This window comes from Notothenia coriiceps, unplaced genomic scaffold (genome assembly GCF_000735185.1).
Source record: "Notothenia coriiceps isolate Sejong01 unplaced genomic scaffold, NC01 NC01_scaffold00004608, whole genome shotgun sequence".
Taxonomy (NCBI): domain Eukaryota; kingdom Metazoa; phylum Chordata; class Actinopteri; order Perciformes; family Nototheniidae; genus Notothenia; species Notothenia coriiceps.
In genome coordinates this window covers 1-9,933 of record NW_011337309.1, presented here as the reverse complement: position 1 = coordinate 9,933, position 9,933 = coordinate 1, and the positions used below count along the sequence as shown (strand labels likewise).

Below are 9,933 nucleotides of genomic sequence, written 5' to 3'. Positions count from 1 at the left end.
ACGGGATCGAAAGATAATCTTTCTCTCTCCATTGACTTCAATACATAATTTTTCCGAAATAAGGTCCCATGGAGGTCCACCGGAAGGGGAAGGACTTCGCCACTCTATACCTCTTCTCTCTGAACTGCCTGGTCTTTTTAATGTCAACCATTTGTGCAGATAGCATGAAGTAGAAAAGATTGGCGATCGCCGATGCTAGCGTTAGCGTTAGCATTTCTCCCCCGGGCTTAAATTGTGTATTATAGAATGATCACACCGGTGACAGTACTCTTCAAAGGGTTCACAAAATATGACTACTACTCTTACTATTTAACATGTTGGGTTACTTAATGTTACTTCATCTTAAGGCTAATACAAATGACAAGGCTGTAATGCTAACTAACGTGCTAGCTACTAGCTAGGTAGCTAATCTTGATCCAGCCACTCCTGGTCCTTTCATCAGATGGGAAGCGAAAGAATGAGCAAGACCCATTGCTGGTATGATAACAACCTGGTACTAAGCACACAGGCATCTTGTTAAAGTTATCTTATCTTAGCCAGCGCCATATAGATAGATTATATCTATGTGGCGCTGATTTTAGCTATCTCTTCGTGGAGGAAAACAGTTATGACATCACTTACGTGACTCTGGGATTTGTAGTCTTTAGTTGCGTATTTTTCATAGTCTTATATTTCAACAGTTTTAAGACAAACTGTGACTTTCTTGACATGGAAATTATTTTTTAAGATTGACAAACATCATATGTGTAATTCGTGGCATAATTCAAACGGGATCGAAAGATAATCTTTCTCTCCCCATTGACTTCAATACATAATTTTTCCGAAATAAGGTCCTATGGGTCGGAAGTAGATGGGCCGGACTTCGCCTCTCTATACTGTTTCAGAAATAATCCTTGATGTGGTTCGGAACATGATATGGCGTTTCATCACGGCAGCATTTAGCTGAGAATCTCTCCATAGAATTCTGAGCAGGCACAAGCTCCCCCTCCTTTTTTCCCCCAAATGTTTTCAGCAGTTCTCTTCCAACAGGGCTGAAATAGAGGGGAGATCTGCTTGGTATTTTGAGCAAAACACTTCATAGACATGTTTTTTTAATATATTTGTATTTATCTGAGACGCACCTAAAAACAGTATAATAGGGGACCTTTAAGTCTGACTTCCTGTGTGCGTGTGTGTGCGCAGCTGTGTGTCAGGTGATCGGGATGTACGACTACGTGGCGCAGAACGACGACGAGCTGGCCTTCCTGAAGAGTCAGGTGATCACCGTGCTCAACAAGGACGACTGTGATTGGTGGAAAGGGGAGCTCAACGGGAGGGAGGGGCTGTTTCCTAGCAACTACGTCAAACTCACCACGGATACCGACCCCAGCACGCAATGTGAGTACACAGAAACACACGCACACGCACACACACACACACACACACACACACACACACACACACACACACACACACACACACACACACACACACACACACACAGTATACTAACATTCAATGGGAATACAAAGTAACACAGTCACACACTCATTTTGTCCCTCACACATACACATACACTCTTTCCCTCACACACACACACACACACACACACACACACACACACACACACACACACGCACACGCACACGCACACACACACATCCCAGAGCCAGGTGTGGAGATGCTGTCCCTCTCTCAGTGTTTGACCCCGGATTGCTTTGACCTTTGACCTTGACACTCCTTTGGGTCTCTTTGATAAAAACCTCCCAGTGATGCAACACCTCTGGGCGGTGTTTGTGTGTATTTGTGCAGTGTTTTTGTGCATGTGTGCATGTGTGTGCATCAGTGTTAAAGTGTTTCCTCTCCTCCCTGCATGTTTCCCTTATGCACGATCCACCATAGAGCTAGTACCTAGAGCGGAGAGACAGACACTAGGGTTGCGGTCAAATTGTCAGTTTATCTTAGCAACCTTCCTAACGGAGTGAAATGGCCCTGAAGTCCCTCAGTGGCAGCCATGATAAGAGCCGTTCCAATTCTCTAGATGATAGGAAAGGAGGTCTCAAACTTGCTTTATAACCTCCTTTAGCTTAGGAACCACTGGACCGCCCTTTACGAAAGGGGAGGAGAAAATGCTGCCCCACAATGCCTTGCGGTCGCACCATTTGCCGTCACAGAACAGTCGGCCGTTCATGGAAACAACCGATTAAGATGGAGAAATTATATCAGGAAAGTTACGGTGCTCACTAAGCATTTTAAAACGTAGGTGGCAACTTGCCAAAGTGCTTTGTTTTGATCAGTATTATAATCAAAAAGAGAAATATGAACGTTCGTTTTTACTGAAATTATCAAATAAAGTCAACATTTCACAGTGTTTACTGAGCTGTGTGGGGGTTGTTGAACTTTTAAAATATGTTTTAATGGTGATCGCATCATAAACGCATCGGATAGTGAAAGTGCAGTCGGATTCTCAAAGCACCGCAGTCTCTTCTCCTAAATCCTTTTGAATTCTCCTATCCACTATCCCTTAATCCCTTGACGTTTCACACAGAGGTCAAGGAATAGACGATAGGGATAGACGATAGGCGATAGGGATAGGCGATAGGGATAGGCAATAGGGATAGGCGATAGGGATAGGCGATGGGGATAGGCGATAGGGATAGACGATAGGGATAGGCGATAGAGATAGGCGATAGGGATAGACAATAGGGATAGGCGATAGGGGTAGACGATAGGGATAGGCGATAGGGATAGACGATAGACGATAGGAATAGACGATAGGATTAGACGATAGGAATAGACAATAGGGATAGACGATAGGCTATAGGGATAGGCGATAGGAATAGACGATAGGATTAGACGATAGAAATAGACAATAGGGATAGGCGATAGGGATAGACGATAGAGATAGGCGATAGGGATAGACGATAGGCAATAGGGATAGACAATAGACGATAGGAATAGACGATAGGATTATACAATAGGGATAGACGATAGGGATAGACAATAGGCGATAGGGATAGGTGATAGGGGTAGACGATAGGGATAGACGATAGCTGATTTTTTGACTATTCGACCGCAACCCAGGGCAAAACTTTTTTTTTTTATATTTGAAAATGTGTATCCTTTAGATTTGTAAGTTTAGTTTATTACTAGAAACAAATCTATAATAAATAATTCAATTTAGAGTTAAACAAACATTTTTATACCACCTCATTGTTTTGGTGTTTACAGTCTGCCCATCACAAATGATTGAGTAAATAATAACAATAACGTTCGGCACATAGAAGCTGTCTCACTGGTCGCTCTAGATCTTCTATTTCTATGCTAGCTCAGTGCACACCTCCCCACTCTGTCTTGCTGCACGCTCCACCCACCTAGCACCCGATTGGTTGTTGTTTTTATTGTTGTTGTTTTGTTTAGTTGTTTTTGTTGATGTTGTTGTTGTCGTCCTCTCTCTAGGATCATATCATTACCCAGAACCCCCCTCTCCTCAAAGCCCTCAAAGAGACCCACTAGGCCACGCCCACTAGGCCACTCAACCAATGGGACAGCAGCAAGAGGTCACATGACCCCGGAAATGGCGACTCTCCACCAATAGTGGCCAAACAGACAGACTGTAACGTTAAAAAAAAAAAAAAGAACTGTCTATGCCTGGCTCTGACTGGACTCTGCCAAACTGTTTGATCTATTGAGACTATTGAGCTCCTTCCTCCCTGATTGGACTGTTTTAACTGGACTCACACACACACTCTCACACACACTAACATGAATCTATCAAAGCGTGGTTCAGTGGATAGTGGGTCATTTTGTGGCTTTACGGGAGATTCTGTCATTAGAATCAGCTCATTCTTCCTGCTTTATTTTAAAGCTCTATTTTTTCTTTTATTCTAACTCGCTCCCATTGGTTCAGCAGCTTCTTTCACTGTCAGTTACCCCCCCCTCACTAACCCCTCCCTTCCCACAGCTTCACAGAAAGACCCACTATCTGCTGGAGGACAAGTCTCAATCTTAAAGGGACAGTTCACCTCAAATATATACGTTTCCTCCTCTCACCTGTAGTGCTATTTCATGTGTTTATGTGTTTTGTTTTGGTGTGGGGTGCAAAGTTTTCGTGATATCGTCCAATTAGATAGCATTTGGCTGATAAATATGGAGTATTTCTTATCAAATACCCCCATATGGATATTGCAACGATATTGTAGAGTTGACAACTGGTGCTTCTGCATAATTTACAGTGAGATTTTTCACAAATACTCATCAGTAAAGTTGATAAAAGGACAAAGTGGGTATCAGAAAAGTATAGGACAGTCAGGTAGGTTCATAAATACGGAAAAAGAGACGTCTTTTCTTAGAAATCATGACCCACAGATGTGTTGTGAAAGATACCAAAATTGGGACTATTTTCTTCCTCGAGCCTCTCTACAATGACGTTTCCTGCTGCGGAGTGATACGGTGGAAAGAAAGTAGTTCCTTTATGAAATCTGTGGATTATCTGGAGTAACCGGGTCATGATTTCTGTTAAAAAAAAATATGGCTTTAAATGTGATTTGTTTGGTGCTTGGAGTGCCATTATTTTAGAGAGAAATATTTACGACAGATAATTATCAAAACTATGCAACTCGCACCAAAACAATTTAGCTTGCACTACAGATTAAAATATACTTCTTGTTTTTGTGGTGATCTGTCCTTTTTAAAGTCTCCTCTCTTCACCTTTCCTCTCCTCAAAACCAAAGACTCTTGCCTCCTCTTTCCTTCTTCTTCTTCCCCTACTCAAAAAGGAGATCATGTGATGGAGAGGAAACTAGATGAGGCTGTATTGAGACGCGTCCTAAAGCAGCTAAGTGCTGAGTTTCTACCCAGAATGCCGCTCCCTTGATTGGCTTATCACATAAAAGTATTTTAGTTTCCCTGTCCTCTCTTTACCTGCTAGGAAAGGAGGCAAGGAGGCATAGAAGGGAGCAAGCACCTGGAATGGGACTTAGCTCGTAGCTTAGCGCTAGAGCTAAATGAGCACTAGCTAACCAAACGACACGCACACACAAAATGCAACATGGTACAGTTTGAGAGTTTCAAGAAATGCACATGAACCTGAAACAGTGTGAACAGTTTACACACACACACACACACACACACACACACACACACACACACACACACACACACACACACACACACACACACACACACTCAAATGGTCATGATGTTTTTATCCGTTGTAGTTTTAACATTCTTTAAATGTGTATTAATTTTACCCGATCCGTTTCATGTTCTGTTTATTTTTTGTTTACATGTTTGTTTTGTCTGTTGCTATGACGATAAGGTGCTGTCACACAGTTAGGGGTTTAGCAGACCACGATGATGGACGTTAACACACACACACACACACACACACACACAGAGATTAGTTGGTACTAAATATGCAGGGGTGGAACGATGTTCAAGGAACAACTAAAATCTCTCGCTCGTGTCCGTTTCTCACATCTTTTAATCATTCCAGTTAAAGGAATATTTAGACATTTTGGGGGACATTGAGCTCGTTTGCTCTGTGAGAGAAAATCAATACCACTCATGACTTTCTGTTAAGTACACACACTTCAGATAGGCGGTTATTAGCTTAGCATACAACTGGAAGACTTTATAAACAGCTAGCTAGGCTCAAAACAGCTCCAACCTTTTTTTTTTAAAGCCAGCATTTTACGCTCCAGGCTTTTAAAAAGATAAAACAAACACAATCCTGGTTCCTAAGATATGTATTTTAGAGGATTTTAAAGTTGTTTTCCCCTGCCTTCTGTTGCATGCTAAGCTAGGCTAATAGACTGCTGGCTCTAGCAATGTATTTAACACACAGACTTGGTTTATTTTCACGTAATGACTTAAATATTTAACATACATCAAAGAACAGCTGTCTAACCTTAACACATGTCATACTACTAACCATTACAACCTCACCTACTTGAAAACATAAAGGTGAACTGGTATTGATCTTCTCATCTCACACATCTCATCTTTACCAAAATTACAAAATATCCTTTAAAGAGCTCCGCTGCTTTTCGTTGTGGTTCAATTTCACAAACTAGTCATATTTGTTGTACCTCCTTGAACACTGCGATGCACCTTTTTGAAAATGTTTTAGCTCCTTGCCATCAGAACTTAGCGGACACAAAAAAAGGATTTGCTTCCCCCCTTTGCATTTTAAACCCCCCGCACTAAGAACACTGCTTTACAGAGGCATCATTAGCTCAATTAGTGCAGTTTCTTGTGCCTCAAATGTAACATTTATGACATTTATCCCCACTAAACGTCAGCCCAATATATCGTCATGCATCATATCAGTGATTTCAACAGGTGTGTGTTGAGTGACAGACATGTGACAGACAGCATTGCCTCACTTTTAAATAATAGATATATATTTTTTCCATAGCAACAGACTAGTTTTATAGAAATTGCCATATAATTTACTATTTGTGTTGTTTGTTGTTGTTGTTTTTGTTTATCCAGATGACAGTATTGTGATGTTATTGTTTACCCTGAGAAACACAAATGGAACGGTTATTGAATACACCAAGCAATAGAGATGTTGTTGTTAACCTGCTTGGATCCCATTGGCTCCTCAGCATGTCAGTATTGAAGAGGGAAGGCTCTGATTGGAGGACGAGTCAAAGACCATCGGTTGGGAAACAAAACTGAGGCTGGAGGCCCCATTTTGGGTCACTTGCCGGTTTGTTTTGGGTCCCAAACGTAGAGAAATATACGATATGTTTATTAGTGCCATTGTGGGTTAAAACATATTATTAAATGATGTGGATGAAACTCTGAATTTCTGACATTAATGTGGTAAAATAACAAGAAAAAACTCACATTTAATAGAAAAACGACTATTTATCAACTCGACCCTTGATTTTAAAATGGCTGCATCAGATAGTTATTCTGGGCTGATGAGTATTCTTCTCATTTCTTGTACAAACTATTTATCTCACAATGGCCCTGATACACTGTTGTATAAATCTTAGTATCTCTGATTAGATTCTGGTTTAAAAGGATTATTTTAACGCCGATGGTCGAGACGTCTCCTTATAGTCGGACAGTATTTTAGTTTAAGACAAAAACCCACCTGGACCAGAGTCGAATGCACCGATATGAATTCAAACGCTACATGCTAACTCTCCCACCTGCAGACATGATTTCTCCCTATAAGCATTACATTTTAAATCATTTTAAATCACGCAGGTGGAATCAGAACATTCTGGATTTTAACATTTATGTATTTTAACATTTTTACCCACTTTGTGCCCTGGCTCTGGTCGAGTTTGGTGTTTAAAAAAATGATTACATCTCCTGTATAGTTACTCTAATGAATGGTAATTGTTGATATGAATTATAAATAGCAACACTGATGAATGGATTAACAGCCAAATGTACCCAGAATGCACCTGGTGTCAGTGAGTGAATATGAAGCATGAATGAGACATTTTATGGACACAAATGGTGAGATGGACACAGAAACTCAACGAGTGGATGAATGAGTGAACGGATGATTGAATGAAAATGTACAGAATGATGTTAGCGTAGCGCCGTTGATAGCAAAAATGTCCGGAGGTTTTTATTGGTGGAGATTTTGATGAAGCGGTGACATCTGATTGGTCCTGATGATTAAATGCTCTGAGACAGACTGCAGTCCACTGGCCTCGTTACTCTCTCTCACTCACACACACACACACACACACACACACACACACACACACACTCGTCTTAATGTTAAAAAAAAAAGCTTTATTTGTGGATAAAACAGAATTGTACAACTATTGACCTGTGAAGGGCTGTCACAATATAACAACTTTCACTCCACGACCATAATCATTGATGAACTTAATGCAATAGCTAGCGGAAATAATCCAAATAATGGTGTTACTCAAATTCAAAATTAAAGTTGTTTATTTTGCGTGCCGTCTCCTTTTTGGAAATTTAATTACTCACATTTTGTATGTGAAACAAACTTGGATAATTTAAAACAATATTATAATGTGTATATTGTTCACATGATATAAGTATAACAATGTCTATATATTATGGACTCAGAACAGTCTCATAATACACACATGCACACAGAAGGATTCACACTTGTATTTCATGATCCGCAAAAGGATTCACACTTGTATTTCCGGATCCACACTTGTGTTTTTCAATGCACACACAAATGTGTTCCGTTTCATATACATGTAATTAAAATCCAAATACAGAAACAAGTTTTACATATGTATTTTTGATCCACACATTTGTTTTCCGTTTAAAACCTCTGCACCTGCAAACACAAACCGCTTTCTGTGCACGGATCGCTGTGCATTCGTGTGTGGGTTTTTTGAGACTCCTCTGACGGTCAGCCGATTCGTACTTGTAATTGTTTCTATCTATAGCCAATCAGATGTCTCCTCAATTCTAAGCCAATCACATGAGGCACGCCCCCACGAGGGTAGATTTCTTGCGTTCATGACGTAGTGCTTCATGTACGCATTTTGCGCAGTCCGGAGCTGACAGGTCCATGGAGCCTGCCTGCAGGCACTAATCTCAGGACACCTCCACTCTCAGTACATTGCCACTTTCCGAACAGGAAATGCACGCAAATACAAGCCTTTATATCATTCACTCCGAAGCCAGTGCTAGACAGTGAACTGTCAACGGGGGGGAGCCCCGGACTGCGCAAAATGCGTATATGAAGTGTCATGAACGCAAGAAATCATACCCTCGTGGGGGTGTGCTCATGTGATTGGTTTAGACTGGAGGAGACATCTGATGGCTATAGATGAGAGAAATTACAAGTACGAATCGAGTGTGCGTCAGGGGAGTCTCAAAAAACCCACACACGAATGCACAGCGATCCGTGCACAGAAAGCGGTTTGTGTTTGCAGGTTAAAGTGATTTAAACGGAAAACAAATATGTGTGGATCAAAAATACATATGTTAAAACTTTTTTCTGTGTTTGGAATTTAAAAACATTTTTATTTACATGTATATGAAACGGAACACATTTGTGTGTGCATTGAAAAACACAAGTGTGGATCCGGAAATACAAGTGTGAATCCTTCTGTGTGCATGTGTGTATTATCAGACTGTTCTGAGCCCATAATATATTACTGTTATAAACCAATATATAACTATATTTTTGAAACAACTAAAAAAGGCTGAACATTTAAATGTAATTATGCAATTTTATAAATCAGCTTGGTTTATTAAAAAAAAGCAAATTAACAATAACATAATTGAGCAAAATAGCATCTTAGTTTGTTGTGTTTTGTTCAGCTCTGATGATGCTAGTAATCCATTTTTTGAACTTTTTAACAGTCAAGTTAAAACAATTTTCGCTCAAAGAAGTAATAGTAAAGAAATACCTTCTCAGATAACACATTTGTTGACCAGGTTTCATGCAAATATCTATTATAATTATTATCGATTAGATATCTTTCTTGTGTGGTAACTGTTAAAATATCCACTGTCATAAATCCACAATCCTCTTTAAACACCATTACACACTTAATTTGGAAATCTGAATGGCAGAAATCACAATGACACAATCACAGATTTACATAATTCGCTTTATAAAACACAGACGACTCTCAGACATCTGCAGATCTCAGGTATGTATTTTGCATCTGTTGAAGTACAATTACTCAAGTATTGTATTATTTTGAGTATTTATTTGAATCACACATCCTGTCCCTGTGTCAGGATGTGTGATTGACAGCGGTGTGTGTGTATGTTTGTAATGTGTGTGTGTGTGTGTGTGTGTGTGTGTGTCTTTCAGGGTGCGCTGACCTCCACCTGCTGGACATGCTGAGCCCGATTGAGAGGAAGAGGCAGGGATACATCCACGAGCTCATCGTCACCGAGGAGAACTACGCCAACGACCTGCAGCTCGTCACAGAGGTAACGTATTATACATGTATTATTATATATTTACCC

General features: G+C 40.3%; 1 pseudogene; it reads left to right on the top strand.

The window, feature by feature from the left end:
* The first annotated feature begins 1,182 nt into the window (after positions 1-1,182).
* LOC104942492 (intersectin-1 pseudogene) lies at positions 1,183-9,897 on the top strand (annotated as a pseudogene).
* Positions 9,898-9,933: the final 36 nt, after the last annotated feature.